Source organism: Dermacentor albipictus, chromosome 3, assembly GCF_038994185.2.
Source record: "Dermacentor albipictus isolate Rhodes 1998 colony chromosome 3, USDA_Dalb.pri_finalv2, whole genome shotgun sequence".
NCBI lineage: Eukaryota > Metazoa > Arthropoda > Arachnida > Ixodida > Ixodidae > Dermacentor > Dermacentor albipictus.
In genome coordinates, this window is record NC_091823.1 from 141,897,836 (window position 1) to 141,914,285 (window position 16,450).

The 16,450-nt window shown below is 47.1% G+C and overlaps 1 protein-coding gene and 1 long non-coding RNA gene across 4 annotated transcripts in view; one reads left to right on the forward strand and one right to left on the reverse strand.

Annotated features, from left to right (window-relative positions):
- The window catches only part of LOC135905337 (ETS homologous factor-like), a 477,295-nt gene that overhangs the window by 70,850 nt on the left and 389,995 nt on the right, over window positions 1-16,450 (forward strand). The gene's annotated exons all lie outside the window — the stretch shown is intronic.
- Window positions 1-16,450, reverse strand: part of LOC135905339 (uncharacterized) — a 107,026-nt gene that overhangs the window by 5,333 nt on the left and 85,243 nt on the right. The window contains exon 2 of the long non-coding RNA XR_010565388.2: window positions 11,533-11,779. This is a non-coding gene — a long non-coding RNA (uncharacterized lncRNA). The remainder of the gene's footprint in view (window positions 1-11,532; window positions 11,780-16,450) is intronic.

Genomic DNA, 16,450 nt, shown 5'->3' on the forward strand with positions numbered 1-16,450 from the left:
GATCTGCCTGGTGCGGGGTGACATTTTGCCAGAGTTTTATAAACAGTGGATGAAAAGGTCCTGGGAATGCAAAATGGCGGCTACCTATCCCCACCGTGAAGGATAGCCAGTCAAAACTGCCTCTGTATAACACCATTTCCTTCCTATAAGCACTTTCCCTCTCTTCTCAGGCCTGCCATGTTTTCAAGCGGCTTACTTAAGCATTAAGGGAAATTCATTGTTGGACTAAACAACAATACTGTTTTTTTTTTTTCAATCCCTGTCTGCTAAAAAAGTGTCTACATTTAAGAAAGTAAGATACATGGCTGCCTGGATTAGCGGACGTTCGGCACAGTTTGTATAAGTGCATCGAATGTCTTGCAACGTGCACATAATTATTTTTAAATTCCGTGAAATCAGTGGTGTCCCTGAAAAGAAGTTCCTTAGGCTGTGGCCCTTCATTTAATTACGTACTTTCAAAATATCAAAGCAAGCGTCCGATGAGACTTCGGCCTCTCTTAAAGTAACATACTAAGGCGCATGATCTCAGTTTTCAAATGGCAAAGAAGTCTTGCCTGCAGAGTATCCTTGCCTTCTCAGAAAAGTTATCGATGACTTGCCGACTTGGGCTCAGAAGCCAATCACTCTACATCTACTGCATGATTCCTATAGTATACTCCAATCTAGTTCACATCTGTACCGATGGCTCTTCAACTCTAACCTGCTCTACTGGCGTGGTGATTTTTCCGTCGACGTCAATTTGCAACAAGCTTACGATCAGCCACGTCGCAACATCAACAGGGTCCGAACTTGTTGTCCTCCGTAGCGCAATGTTTTGTGTACATCGTCACTAAATTACTGGGAACCCTTTCATTCAAAGGCTTGCAGCCCCCAGAACCTCTCTTATTATCTCAGCGTCGCGGCCCACATGAACATTTTGTGTCACGGATACAATTAGTCTATCATCGATCAGTGGACAAAGGTCACAATATAGCACTTCAGTGGACACCGGCCACTACAGCTTCATTGACAATGTGTTGAAAATGCTGCCCATGAGGCACTTGGAGGATGTTAAAGCACCTAAATTCCTTTGTCGAGAACAGATGCAGCCTGGCACCTGCGCGGTTTTGCCCATATCACTCCAGAAGAAGTCCAATACACTGGACTTCACCAACCAGTGCCTAATATGCCATGTATGCATCCACATATGAAATTACAACGTTTGCCCAATTTTCACAATACAGGAACACACGTTACTCTGCCGCCTACTCTGCCGCCATACCAAATTGGGGTGGCGGATAGGGCCAATTGTAACACACGTTACGTAGATGAAGCAGTAAAACATCTGCGTGACTGTCCATCATACGACGGGGAAAGAATTGCCCTTCGCACAGCTTTAGAGTACTTAGATTACCTGTTTTTCCCAAAAGATATCTGGCACCATGGACTCGTGCCTCTTCGCTGTATATAGCCACAAAGGCGCTTCTGGGATTACTGAAATCTACTAGCTTCTATGACCGATTATGATTGACACAAAAATGAACACTTGTTTGTGTGTCAGTAGTGAAAAATGAGAACTTCTCTCTTCCTTATCATATGTTAGTCCATTTTCCCCCTTCCGCAGTGCAGATTAGCGTTCCGCTTTCGGCCTGGTTAATGTCCTTACATTTCCCTTGTGACCTTTCTCTTTCTCTCTCGGTTGCTTGTGTGTTGTGTTCTAATAATTGGTTCAGACTAATGCAAATGAAAGGAAAAAGGACGCAGCAAGAACGATGAGAACCGAATGTCTTCTTTATTATCCTACATCTATTGATACGAGTGATATCATTTGGTTTCGATGGTCTTTTTTCAAACACGCACTCTGCTTCTACATGGCATTGATGGGACTTTAACAAAGATTGCGCGATCACGGAAACTTAGGGTGTTATGAAAGATCTACGCAGTCTGGACAGCAGCGTTGTCTTCTGCAGAATGCTACAGCGTGGGCATAATTACGTGAACATTTGTTTACCCATACGCCTCTGCTTAAAGAAAAAAGTAAAAAAGAAAGAAAAAGTGCTCGTTTGACAAGATTCTAAATTATTTAAGTTATTAATATATCTACTAGCACAATCTGCATATGCCTGCTTGTAAGGTTGAGTAAAACCACGCGAATGACTGATGGCTTAGTGCAGAAAATTGGGATACAGGACATCACGCTCGAAGAGACACACAGACGGATCCAGCGCTGGCCTTTCTGCGCTCGATCTATCTATATGTCCCTTTCTGTGTAGTGTCCTGTTTCCCAATTCCGTGCACTTCGCAATCAGTCATTAGAATGAACCATTTACGTCGTCAAGACATTTTACTAAATCCACACGTTCGTTTGCTCTGGTGACACGTTCAGCGGCGGACCTATACAGTAACGTTTGTTCTCTTTGTGCGCAATCCCCTTCGGCCTTACGCGTTTCTCAGAAATCGGAGCTACGGTGTCCTCTTACGTCACGTTGACGACATCTCACAGGTGGACAAACACAAGAAAGCACACACGCACGCAGACATATGTCTTCGGTCGAAAGACAGCCTGTTCCTCACACAGCCTGCAGACGCTTCCTCGAGAGTTCCGTTTTCAGAACGGCCCGCCGCGGCCGTTTATGGTTTCGCTTTCCGAGTCTAGGTCATCGAGGCCCAAGTTCTCTCAATACGCGCGGCGTGCGTGTGTGTGCACGGAGCAAATACGCGATTGCGTACGCGCGAAGAACGCTACGCAACCAGGGGCCACCCGCTATAGCGAAGCGGTCTCTGCTTCCCCCCCGGGCGCGGCGACCGCAGTTCGACGTGGCACTCTGGGAGAGCAAACACGACGCAAGCCGGCGAGTTGAGGCTGTCGAGGCACGTGTCGCGCGTGTGTGCGATCTTTCTCTCGCGGCTCTCCCCGCGCGCGCTCATTTGCGTTGGCGCGGACAGTCTCTGCGCTTGTCCTTCGCTGTCACCGCCTCGCTGCCTCCCCGGGGGCGCGCTAACCAAGGCGAAGACGCCGCTGGCTGCGGGCGAGAATTAATAACGTCCGCTGGTGCGCGCACACGGAAGACGACGGGCGGCGGGGAATGGCACATCGCGCCGCGCGACATAGCAAACCGAGGTGCGAGACACGTCGTAAAAATACTCGTCGAGGCGATAGCGGCACGCGCTGAGAGGAGAGCTATGCGCGCTTCTGTGCAAGCGCGTGCGAGTGTGATTGTGTGTGCGAATGCAGCGTGCACGTTTGCTTTCGCTGAGGAACGCGGAGGGAGAGCGAATGCTGCGAGGAGGCCGCGCAGTTTGGCCGTTTCATCAGTTCGGTTGCCACTGGGGCGTGTAAGACCCATTTTCGTTTCTTTCCGCCAACAGTTTCGGTTTCTGTGTCATTAGAAAATTCCCAACTTGTAACGCCTTCGAGCAACTTGAGACAATAATTCGAGGCCGTTTGCCATGATGTACATCAGGAAGTTGTCTCGTTGTCCAGAACGCTCATTCCTTTCCATACATGAGCGTTCGTACTGTCCGTGCGAATTCCGGCGTACGCCAAGGGCGCGGGACGACCTTTGAGACTATCGTCACTTGTAAACACTTCGCGGGAATGTAGTTGACCGTCATCGATGCAACTACCGCCACGATATATGCACAAGGCTTGGAACAGCCTTCCAGTAAGCGGGCCAAGACAAAAATTATGGCGCGAGTTTCGAGCGTGTGTTATCGTTATTACTATTGTGAGGTGCAGCGCCCGTGGAACGGAAATCATGTGACAGCATGGAAAGGATCACGCCACCTGCAAAGGTGAAAATCCATTGCAATGCTCCGTAGATAGGCCGTTAATCAGCTGAGGACGTAAATGCCGGTGCATCTAGGCGCATAGTGGCAGATGCTTCTGGCATGCACACCGGTTGGTCATGCTAGGCAAGGTGCCACCTGACGTCTACTTCTTGCGGACACGTACATGACTGAGCTTAACCTCCTGCACATTCGCACCGCGTTGGCCCAGTGAATATGGCGTTCTGGCGCTGAGCACTGAATAGTGAGAATGTATTCACATTCACATTCTTCACATTCACATTCTGTACTTCCGGTCACTGTGATGAGGTAGAAGTAGGTGTTAGTGAAAACTACTCAAAACCACAGACGACAAATAGGAGTTGCCTCCTGTCGTGATAAGTACTGTGGAAGGCGGACATCCGGATGGGCACACAGGGAACGAATGTTCACAGAGCCTACGGTGTTCTGGCACTCCAGAGAGGTTCGTGTAAGGCTAGTCACTGATCTGTACGAGATAATTAGTCGGTAAATAAAGCAGTTACTACATTTTTACTTTTTCTTGATCATTGCATCTTGAAATCTTGGATGACGCACGAACTCCTACGTAAAATTGACAAAGACAGATTATTTCGGAAATTCATGCATACGTGCGACGGAGCGCACCTAACTGCTTTTAAGTATTTCCGCAACGCCTTGAGTGAAGAAATGACAAACTCAAAGGAGCTGTATCACATACAAATTTGCTTTGTGATCGAAACGAGCAGTTTTTTTATGGAATAAAATTAACTCTTTGATGGGCCGCAATCCCAAAACAGGACAAACTCAGGAGCTACCCCATGATGGAAGCTTTGTCAATGGAGAGGTTATGGCCAATGTTTTTAATAATTCTAATGACTTTAACGACAGACCATCGGTTGCGTGCCGAACTCTGGGCGCAGAAACTACAAACAATTTTCTCTTAGAAGATACTATTGAACCAGTAGTGCGCACGGTATTCTTTGGCTTAAAAATAGTCCCAGCTGCGACGACGATGGCATGCTAATCATCATCATCAGCAGCAGCAGCAGCAGCAGCATCATCATCGGCCTGTTATATGTCCATTGCAGGACGAAGGCCTCTCCTTGCGATCTCCAATTACCCCTGTCCTGTGCCAACCGATTCCAACTAGCACCCGCGAATTCCCTAATTTCATCGCTCCACCTAGTCTTCTGTCGTCCTAGATTGCGCTTTCCTTCTGTTGGTACCCATTCTGTAACCCTAATGGTCCAACGATTATCTAACAGGCGCGTTACTTGACCTGCCCAGCTCCATTTGTTCCTCTTGATATCAATTAGAATATCGTCTATACCCGTTTACTCTCTGATCCAAACCGCTCTCTTTCTGTCTCTTAACGTTATGCCTCGCAATCTTCGTTCCATCGCTCTTTGCGTGGTCCTTAATTTGTTCTCAAGCTTCTTTGTCAGTCTCCAAGTCTCAGCCCCATATGTCAGCACTGGTAAAATGCACTAATTGTAAACCTTCCATTTCAATGATAATGGTAAGCTTCCAGTCAGGAGCTGGCAATGACTGCCGTATGCGATCCAACCCATTTTTATTCTTCTGTGAATTTCCTCCTCATAATCAGGGTTCTCTGTGATTAATTGACGTAGGTAAACGTACTCCTTCACAGACACTAGAGGCCGACTGACTATCCTGAACTCTTGTTCCTTTGCCCGGCTATTTATCACTATCCTTGTCTTCTGCACATTAATCTTCAACGCGTGCTAACAGAACCAGTTGCGTTCAACGCACGCTAGTAGAGCCAGTTAAATATGTTATTGATCAGATAAATCTGGCACTAGCACACCTATTGAATCTCTGTGTTTGAATGTGCAAACGGTACGCGTCATAGCTCACTACAAAAATGGGAACAAGCATAGCGTTGCAAATTGTCGACTGGTATCCTCCCCTTATTGTCTAATTGTTTCGAAAAACAAATTTTTTATTCGTGTATCTTCTTTTGGCAGCAAATATGTCCTGACAAAATCATAATACGGTTTTAAAAAAGAAAGTAATAGGTCTACTGAACTCGCCCCACTAGATTAAAAAGAATATATATACAACAAAAATTTGAAAAAAGATTGTGCTGGGAATTTTTGTGAATTTCACTTAAGCATTTGACTACATTTGCCACACCATCTTATTTGGAAAATGAAACCATTACGGTGTTCGTGGACTCCCACTAAAGTTATTTAAAAGCTATCTGGCGCAAAGATGTCAATTTGTTTCTGTAAATAATTTAGTATCAGAGAAGAATATAATTTCAGGTATACCACAAGGGAGCATTCTTGGCCCTTTACTGTTCACTTCATATTATAATGACAGTCCGTATCTCTCCAGAAGTTAAGTTTATTATCTATGCAGATGGCACTAGTATATTTGCCACCTCAGCATCAGATCGTATTCTTTCTAGTAAAGCTAATGACGTGTTACAGAAGTTAGACAACTGCACAAATAACTATAAGTTAAAAATAAATGCAGCTAAGAAAGCCGCAGTTTTTCATTCGAAGTGTGAACAAGTATTTTTCCCAGAATAACATTGTATTTAGAGGCTCAGATATAGAAACAATGAAAGTACTCGGGCTCCACTTCTCAATGGGATGACCACGTGAATAACGCTCAAATAAAATTAAGCCGAATTATGCTAATTTAGGTCGCATCCGATACCGTATCCCTAACTCGGTGAGGTTATTGATATATAGTTTTAGTTTTTATCTTAACTACTGTTATTTCGTTAGGTGAGAAATTACACAAACAAACTTAACAAAATAATGAACAATGCAGAAGAAAGTACTCAGGCAGATAGACAACGCTACAGATCTAGCACCTACTGACCTACTAGACTATAACGGTTTTCCTTGTTGTGTAACTTTGTATAAGCTATGTTTTCGCTGTTCTTTGATGGCATGATGGTTATTTAAATCAATGTGCCACTTAAAAAACAGCGTTGTGATATTGCGCTGTCTTTCCGTTGCTGTCGTTGTTGACAAATGGGGCGGAGGGTCCCTCAAGCCATCAATTTAACGGCTTTTCCCTCCGCCTCCTGTTGCGCTGTACGCTAACGAAGCAACAAAGCATTCAAGCAATCGAGATTGTACACCTGCATTCTTGCGATGGCATTCTTCAGAATATTTAAAGACTCCTGTGAAGCCTAATTGTGGCATTTATTACAGCAAAATTTAGAGCACGCTTAAGCTTCGCCTTTAAGAGTGGAACGCGATAGCATTAAAAAAATCCCTGACAGCTTCTCACGCTTCCTGGCAACTGCAGCTTATATAACCGACATGTTTACCGGCAAACGCTGGCGGCGAATGCTATGCACGAAGGCGAGCTTTCTGGTATAAACTCGGCCTCTCGCGTGGGTCGCGATGCGGCGGAGGCGAGTGCCATCTGGAGGTGTTGCAAGGAACCGGGCGTGCCGCTTTAGGGCCTTTGAGATTTGCGCGTGCCGATCTCGGAGGCCATGGCCACTCTATAAATGAAAGAAACGATGGAAAAGGGGTTTGCGAATTGCGTTTCCGCGTAAGAAAATCATGTTTTCTCGTATATTCAAATTACAATCTGATGCTGGTATGTCTATAGGCCGTGCGTAAGTCGTACTTTACAATTTTTCTGAGACATGTTACCTTAAGAAATTCAGTTAGTTCAGTAACTTCCTTGCGCTACATGGAGGATCTGTGTGGATGGGTACGCGTGGTTCGAAATGATTTTTGCCTAAACGACGTTGGACGCTGCACGCGGAACATCGACGCCGGATCTTATGCGACACGCGGCCCTTAGCGCTATCGCGTTAATACAGGCGCTTGCTTCCCTCAATGGCCCTCACAGATGTAGAAGAATGAGATCATCGCGTGTCCTATCTTGCGCGGCCACACGCGGGCGGAACGCAACACGGAACCAGAAGCGAACAAACTCAGTTGTCAGGCGCTGGATGGATTTCCCACCCTTACTCATCATCTCAGATACGAATTCACGTGGTACTGGCGCATGTCACGTACTATGTGGAAATGAAGAAGTCGAAAATTGAGTTCAACAAAATTTAGTGCGTTTTACGAACAGCTTTCCACACTTCATTAGGGACATGAATTGCCAAGGCCCTTTCGAACAGCAAGTTGCGGCAACGGAACCCGACGATGTGCACCTTTGATCTTTCAGGACAATAGGGACTCTTTCCGCAGCGTCCTTCGAGAGCCTCAGGTCGTATGCGTAGGCGTAAATTCACCAGCAGAGGCCTTTTCCAGCACCACCCAGCGCAGTGTTTCTGTCGCTCTCGAATAGCAGGAGCCATAGCCTTCCCTCCTGATGCACTCTAGTGCGTACAAAGGCTTGCGCAACCCCGTCGATTACAGACAAGAGCAGCTCGTCAGCCGTAACGAGAAACAAATCGAGCTCCCCGTGTCCACGGACAGCTTGTTTACGACACGATACGTTGGAGAAATCTACTCCGCGTTCATGACCAGTGGCTGAGAGCTTCTGCATGTCTTACATCTTAGATATCATGGCAACTGTTTGTTTTCGCTCTTTTTTTTTTTCGCTGCCATTGATTATGATGACGGCGCGCTCTTTCTTTTCCCTCTTTTCTTTCTTTCTTCGTTTTCCCCATTCACCGCTGCCACGCCCCAACGCCTTTTGTCTTCGCTTAATTCTGAGAGCGCGTGCGTCTACCTTCGTTTCCGTGCGCGCTAGCGAATCAGGTAGCCTCCGTGTCGTGAAAATCTCGGATGCTTTATTGATGAAAATTGCGTCCGGGTACCCCGTTCGTCGAGTCAGCGTTTCGACAGGGTTGGAGAGAGATGCTGTACAGCTCCCTCAGCTAGAAACAAATGGGGTGTCGCACTTGTGCGCTGCAATTTTTCTTTCTTTGCTTTTTGCACGGCACGTATAGTTGAGGCGTAAAATTTATATTTTTTGCTACTGGACAGTGGTCAGTAAGTCCCTTGTGATGCGAGCGGTCACAAGATAATTTGCGTTCTTTATTTCACCTTCATAAATATGCATGCGAATTGTGGAAGGGATTTTAGAGCAGCGTAAGAAGTAATTGGACAAAGGACCACAAGGCCTGCTTCTCTACGCGCGATGCGGTCAGAATGGACAGCCACACACGCGGAGGACGACAAACACTATCGGTAGGCGGTAGGCCACTGTTGACGTCTTCGTTAATTACTTTCCTTTGACAATTTCCAAATGTGCGGTGTTCCAGTGCGCTGACGATGCCGTGCTACTGGCAAAACATCTTTCTTATATATAATGACCACCGAAATGTTGCGAAATGACGTGTTTAATGCAATACTTTAGTTCTCCAACCAACGGTTCCACAATGTCCCGGCAGACGCTGCCGATGACGCCGCCTGACGCGTCTGGCAGCGTCAGGCAGGCTGTAGGTGCTGCAGCCCAGGCTGTAGCTTTTACCTTTATTGAGAGTAGATGCTGCAAGAGTGCTTGGCAGACTAGCTCGTACCATCACGTTCAGTTACTGGCATACACCACAGAACTCTAACTGTCGTTTATGCAGCCTCGACCCATCACTGAAACTGAAATTACCAGCAAACCTTTCACGACATGACGCAACACTGCTGTGTCAGATGGGGGTTTGAGTAGCATTCACCAACTCCTAGAGCTATCGTATTGGGTTGGCAGACTCACCGATGTGCGTTAAGTGCAAGTGTGAAGACACCATCAGTCATCTTCTGTGCCACTGTTCTCGCTTTGATAACCAACGTCAGACTCTCTCGTGTGCCCTGAATAGACTGTACGATAGGCCATTCACAGAAGCATAGATCTTGGGAGCCTGGCCCCACAGTTCATTATCCCAGAAATCAATTCGAGCGCTTCTTCGCTGCCTGAACGCAACAGACTTGAGTGCCAGACTTTAGACATCCCGCACCTAACTTAGTGCATGTGAAAGTGTGATATAAAACCATGTTTCCTCTTTCTCTCTTTCTTTTCACTCATGCATGCCCCTCCCCACGTGTAGGGTAGCAAACTGGACTCAGTCTAGTTTACCTCCCTGCTTCTAGTCTCGGTCTGTGTCACTTCGCGCTACAATCCAAGATTATGTTAACCTCCCTGTCTTTCCGTCCTTCCTTCTCTCTCTATCTCTCTTGGTTTCCTAACAATGGAATTGTTGTAAATGCTCAAAAAAAAAAAACACCCAACTTGTTTGTTTTCTCTCTCCACTCAATACTACTGTAATTAACATGCCTTTCTACTTACATGAGCGGAATTGTGTTTCTTGTAAATGGGCGCCTATTGTTTATGTGGCTTCTATTGAATATCTTGGAATAGCTCTCCATAGTAACTTATCTTGGCAGCATCATTTATCACTTATTTGGTCTTATTTATTTATCACTTAAAGTTTGGTGCCCCCGTCTGTAAAAAGGAATTATTGTACATGCATTGGGTTACAGTGTGTTGGGATATGGCATTACTGCTCGGCTTCTGTTCGGATCGTTGCACATGCAGGGTCGACAGGATTGTGCAAATGTTCTGTTGAATTGTTGCCTACAATTCTTCAATAGTAAGAGTGCCAATATATCTCGCGTAATTGGTATGCCGAATTTTCAATCCTTGCTCATCGAAACAGTTGTAAAATATTATTGTAATTCTGCATTCCAACAAACAAAAAGATACCCTCACAAGGGAACTTCGAAAACACGTCCGTTGTGTGGTTCCTCGTTCATCCACAAGGTATGGCGTGTGAATATGTGCAGGTCGTTTTTAACAAGTCACCGGATGAAATCTTTTTGGGAACTATGGGGAAATTTGTAAACTTCCAGAGCACTTTGGTATCGTAATATTTACCGCATCAATTTCTTTTGTTTTAAGGAGAATAACTAAGAGTTAACTTCCTCTTCTTTTTTTATTTCCTGTAATTTACATTTTTCTTCGTTCTCCATATCGCAACGATGTCTGTATTTCATTCACCATGGGTATCATGTTCGTAGGCACGGTCCTACAAGCCAGCGGAGGCTTAGACCAGCCTTTTCATGTTATTCTGCGTTTTTGGTAGCAATAAGCATTGTTATTATTATTATTATTATTATTATTATTATTATTATTATTATTATTATTATTATTATTATTATTATTATTATTATTATTATTATTACAAATAAGTCATTTGTACAGGTATCTTTGCTAGGTCTGGCAATAATAACAATAATAATAATAATAATAATGAATAAAGCCGGAGTTTTCTAAGTATAATTAGATAGCGCGAGGGGGAAGTTGAGGGGAATCGACGGTGCAGTATCAAATCATGCCTATTATTCCAGTCTCTGTGAACTCGTAGATAACTAGGGCACATTCGCGCGTCTCTGCTTGCGGAGGTGTCCATTCGTCTACCGTATGTATTGTGCCCGCGTACTTTTGGCGACCGCTATGAAGTACAGGTCATTCCCACAGTAAATGCCGTAATTCTGGGCTCACTGTTGTCTTGCACGTGAGGCCAGCCAAGTGCAACCTCAAATTGCGTGAGGTGAAACGCACGTGTTGGAAAAAACATCAGCCCAAACATGAAGCGTTGATTGAAACGTTTCAAGCAAATGGTATGCAAAGGGAGGAGGTGGTTGGGGTCATTTGCGCAGAAGAAAATGTAGTTAGTACGCTTTCTCTTTTGCTTAACGTACGCTACGTTGTGTTTCTTATAGGCTTTCTCGCGCACACAGTCAAAATACCGAGCTAACAGGTGCTTTTCCTAGCTTTTCCTTGTCAGCACGAGGTGATGTCAAATCGTGCAGGCACCTTCCATGCGTCGTCAAGATGGTTCCTGACCACGTTGCAGACGCGATCCATGGTTTGCGCTCGAAGCTGTCTCCTTAGCTGTTGGCCAGAATTGTTGGCCATGTTGGCCAACAATTAGATGCTGGCCAGAATTGGAGGACACCATGTAGCGTATGGCCGCTTCGTGGCTCCGGCGGTAGGCTGCGTTGATCGCGGCTTTCTGGCTGACAATCGATGTCGCCCACGCCTCCACAGATCGCTGATTCCGCTGCCCAAAGAAAAGAAAGAGGGAAGTTGCAAACTTCTCGTATAGAGCTTCGCTGCACAAATATTGTTGCGATGACTCATAATAAGAAGTCGCACCTCACCATGCTGTAGGCTGACCACTAACTGTAAGCTTATAATAATGCGCCGACATCACGCAATGCAGTAGATATTAGCCAGTGGAGGTAAAAAAAACTAGGTATTTTCGCAGCAGTGGTTGCAGTAAGGAAGACCGCATTTACCTAACCAGTAACGATATAGTGGGCGGATAATGCGACAACGTTCCATAAGCAGTTAACAATTACCTGACGACAAATGGTCGAGCTGTTATACAGATACCGGAAGAGATGTGATCAGTCAGAAGACGTCGTGTAAATTCCATGTTTGTCACTGCAGGCGTTTCTCGATGGTTTTAGGAGTATATACTCTGCTCGCTCGAGCACATTTTCGTACGGTTTCCTCTATCAAATTATTTAGTTGTCTCATATGTTATCACCTCTTGCATCAGCCTATCGTTTTTGGCGTGCCCCTAGTTGTGGTTGTGTAAGGAACAGCGTTATGTAGTGTCGTTACCGCCTCCATTCACGTTGGGCGGCTGCCAGTGGCCCCGCATGGGTGCTCTGTGACTTTTCAGCTTTGTACAATGCCGCTGAAGATAACCTTCAGCGCCGGATTCATTTCCGTTTACCAACAAGTATGTGTGCAACGTAAACACGCTTACACGGGTAATGAGCACGCTTTCGCAGCTGGAATGAATCTTACCGCGACCGAAGCTTGAGCAAGATGTCAGGGTTTCATGGTACGGGAAGTCCGCCGCGTAAGCACGTGCCCGCGTCGGCAAGTATTTGACGAGGCTCTGCGTCATTGAGTGACATTGAGGGTTTAAGCGTCGAGGTGGAGACGATTAGCAAGAAACCAGAGAATCGGGCAGACGCTGCAATGCACTACCGGTGGCGGGTGACCTTGTTGGATACTCGGATGCCTCGCGGACCTGGCCGGACAGACGAGCCAACGTGGACCGCCGCCCTCCTCATGCCTGTCCGTCCGCACGCACGCGCGGCCGGCTGCCGGCTGCGCAGATCCTCCACAAACCGTTTGTTTTCGCGGTAGAGCGAATGCGAGCCTCGCGGATAATTAAGGCGGCACCGCAGCAGACGCCGGCGATAGCGTCGTCGTCCTAATGCAGCAGGGCCGGAGCATGATGTGCTCGCCAGCCAGAAATGCTGTGCCGGCTCGTGCCCGTGCAAGAAGCCAGCTCGTTGCGAGTTTTCGACGGTACGGGGAAAGCGAGGTAAACAAATTGAACGTAGCCGGCTGTTCAAGGAGAGGGCGCGAATCGGAGATGGCGTGAGAGGGCGCGCCTTTGATCTGGCCGTTTCTTGGCTGTTAGTTATTTCTCTTTCCCCCAACGGCTGGCTATCGAGTCCGAGTAATCGAAGATGCTTCATTTATTCTTCTTTCGCGTCTCTTCCTCATTCTGCATTATGGTTCGCAACCCGGATATGGATTGTAATAATCGTGCGCGTCACTGTCTTTCTTGGGCGCTTCTCTGGCAGGCGGTCCTTTTTTTTTCTTCGAATGTGACTTTCTCTTTTCTTGCGTGTGTTTGTGAGCTATGGCAGAAGAGGAATCTCCCCTCATGGGTTAGCACCCGCAGGCGTTGTTTTCCGGCCGCCTTACCCAGCTGTGGTCACGTGTCCACCTTCCGTGCTTTACGAGCGGCCGGCGAAGCGCCATGAAGGCGCCAGCCAAGCGCGTTTCTTGGAAGCGCGCGTATTTGTCGTCTCCGGCAGGGCCAAGAGAGTCACGCCCTCATTGAAGAAAGTGAGGAGAGGCGTGATTAAACGCGCGGACTGAACGCCGGCCCCGCAGGGGAAAAACATGCTACTCCCTACGATTCGCTAGTGGCGAGAAAACAAGACACAGCTGAAGGATATTTGACAGTTAACTTTTTTGAGCGATGTCCTGCCACCAGCTGCGTTACTCGTGGCATTGGGCGGACAGATGCAATGACGGGCACTCTTGGCTTGCACGAGACGCCACTTCCTCTCTGGTGCAGAATTTAAACGCACCACATGAAGGCGAGTCGAGCTTCTCATATTCGAGCCTCTCACTGTGATAGTTGTGGGCCACTGTTGCAGCCAGACGAAGTTTGTAGCATAATGAAACGAGGAAGCGAACATCGTAGAAACTACAGTAGGCGTGCTTATACGTACTTGCGGCTCAATCGGAAAATGGCAGCATGCATTCTACTTAGGAAAGACAGAGCAGGCAGCTCGTATTCGTCCCAGTCATCAGCTCAAAGAATTGGTGGAAGAGATTTGTGCATAGCTTGTGGAAGGGGAAGGTGGTAGAGTATCCTATTAGGTCAGTCAGGAAAAGCCTCTGTGCGAGGAGTCACCAAGATATTGGTATCATGTACTTCGCAGCACAATGCGTTGTTCTCGTGGAATACCATACTGACGAATTGGAAGGAATCACGTTCTCAATCCCATAAATATATTCATGTTATCCATGTATTCTAACTATTTACAATTACTAACGATTAAGTATGTTATCTTCTCACGGCAGTTATATCTATGGGGCCGTAACAACGCAGCATTCCTTGGCTAAGACACATGGCGTCACAACACTGAGCCATAAAGCCATTCTCAGCGATAGAGATGGTAGGGACCCGTGACAGGATATGTAGAGGGGTTTTGTTCAAAGTGTAGCATTTTCAGAAGAAACTTCACAAAACTCACCAGATTCGGCTCACAAGCTGAAACGGCCTGTACAAATGCCGCAAAACGTGTAGCACGTCATCAGTTTTGAAATCGCACTTCCAGTTGCAGAATGCCAAAAAGGACAAAAACGTATATGAAATGTACTGAACGACAGAGCAAATAGGGAACATGTTTTCGAACGGTCACTCTCAGTGCGTGCTTATTGGTTGGTTGAGCAAAACCGGATGGGCTGATTGGCCCGTAACGCACAACGTCACGCGAAATAAATAGTATCGCTGAAAGTGGTAGTCTGAGAATACGTCCCTAGGGTTTCGCACCATCTTCCGATTTGAGCCAAGGCGGTCCGCACAATTCCCGCTTAGTGTCCCCATACACACCGTACAAGGAGCATGGTTGCGTCTGAAGCTGCTTAGGTGTACGCAACTGTTCCGCCAGTGTTGTTCGTCGGGTTGAGCCGTATAGGCCATACTAGTAGCAATAAAAAATTGTCGGGTATAAATGTAATTGCATTGTTTTGCTCTCGAAATTTAGAATACGGTAGGCAATGTGTTCAGCCTGATATTAAGCTTGTCGCCAGATAAATTGCCCGCCGTGGTGGTGTAATGGCTTGAGCGTTGCGCTGCTAAGCCCGAGGGCGCGGGATCAAATCCCGGCCATGGCGGCCGCATTTTGTTCGATGCGAAACGCAAACACGCCCGTGTACTGCGCATTGGGTGCACGTTAAAGAACACCATAGTATTCAAATGATCCTGCTTACTTGTCATCGGCAGGTATTCAAAGTCTGAAACCGTAGAACCACACAAACGAAGTCGGTATTATGTTTCTTCGTCGACCCTGCCCACTGCAATTTGGCGCTAGGTGCAATTCGCAGAATATCTTCACGATGAGTTGTTAGATTTTAGTATTTCAGTAAATCAATACTTTTGCCTAAGGTGAGCCAGTGTTTAACGCTGTGGACATGGCTGCTTCTTGTCTCATTCAGCTGTGGGGATGTAGGGTCCCTCTTAGGTTCATTCAACTGTGGTGACATGTCGCCACTGCGGAGTCCCTCTCACGGCTCTATTCGTGGGTCCCTGCAATCTTCAACCAGTGCGGAGCGTCGAGTCTTGTGTCGCGTGCCGCGCGAAGTGGCGCTAGAGGGAAAGGAAACGAGAGAAACGAAGCAGCGACTGAATGGCGATAAAAACGTGCGACCACTCTGGCCGCAAGGAGGCCAGCGTCTCGTCTTCTCTTTCACCGATTGCTCCGGTTGCCTCAGGGGGGGTTCGTGCCCCGATCTAAATGCAGCGACCGGCCTCCGCGTCTTTCGACTCCGGTGATGGTGTCGCGACGATTCTGGGGCTCGTCGCCAGCAGTCCAGGAAGGGCGCCCTCTCTGCGACAAACCAGAAGGGGGAGCATGCGAGACCGGCAGGCTAGACGTCTGCCCGAGATACCGCGGACCCCGAGGTCGGCCCAAGAAGGATGCGGATGGCTTCGCGTGCGTTTGTGTGCGGAGCGGGTGCCACTCGGATTTGGAAACACGAAGTGAGAGTGTGAACTTTCCTGGTTGTCGGCAGCAACGTAAACACACTTGACAAATGGAGGCCAGGAAGCGCGTACGTGCGTGACTTTGCGCCTGTGACACTCGCGGCCTTTTTGTGGCTTCGGCCTTTGACAGCCGTTCACTCGCGCAGCCGCGCCTTCTCTTCGAAGTGTTGAGCCGGACGGTTACATGATCTTCTAAGATGACAGCTCGAGAGGGATTGACATTTGCTCAAAGAAATTCGACAGAAAAAAAAACTGACACTTCGTCTCATAGACCATGATGTCGTCGTATGGGAAACGTTATGCCATTGTCGCATAACAGTCGCATGGTTTGGAAAATCAGTAATGTTTTCAGTGCAATTTCTTCGAGAGTGGAAAGATCATGATGTAAGTGATTATCGCTGTGGAAAGATCATCAAGAGC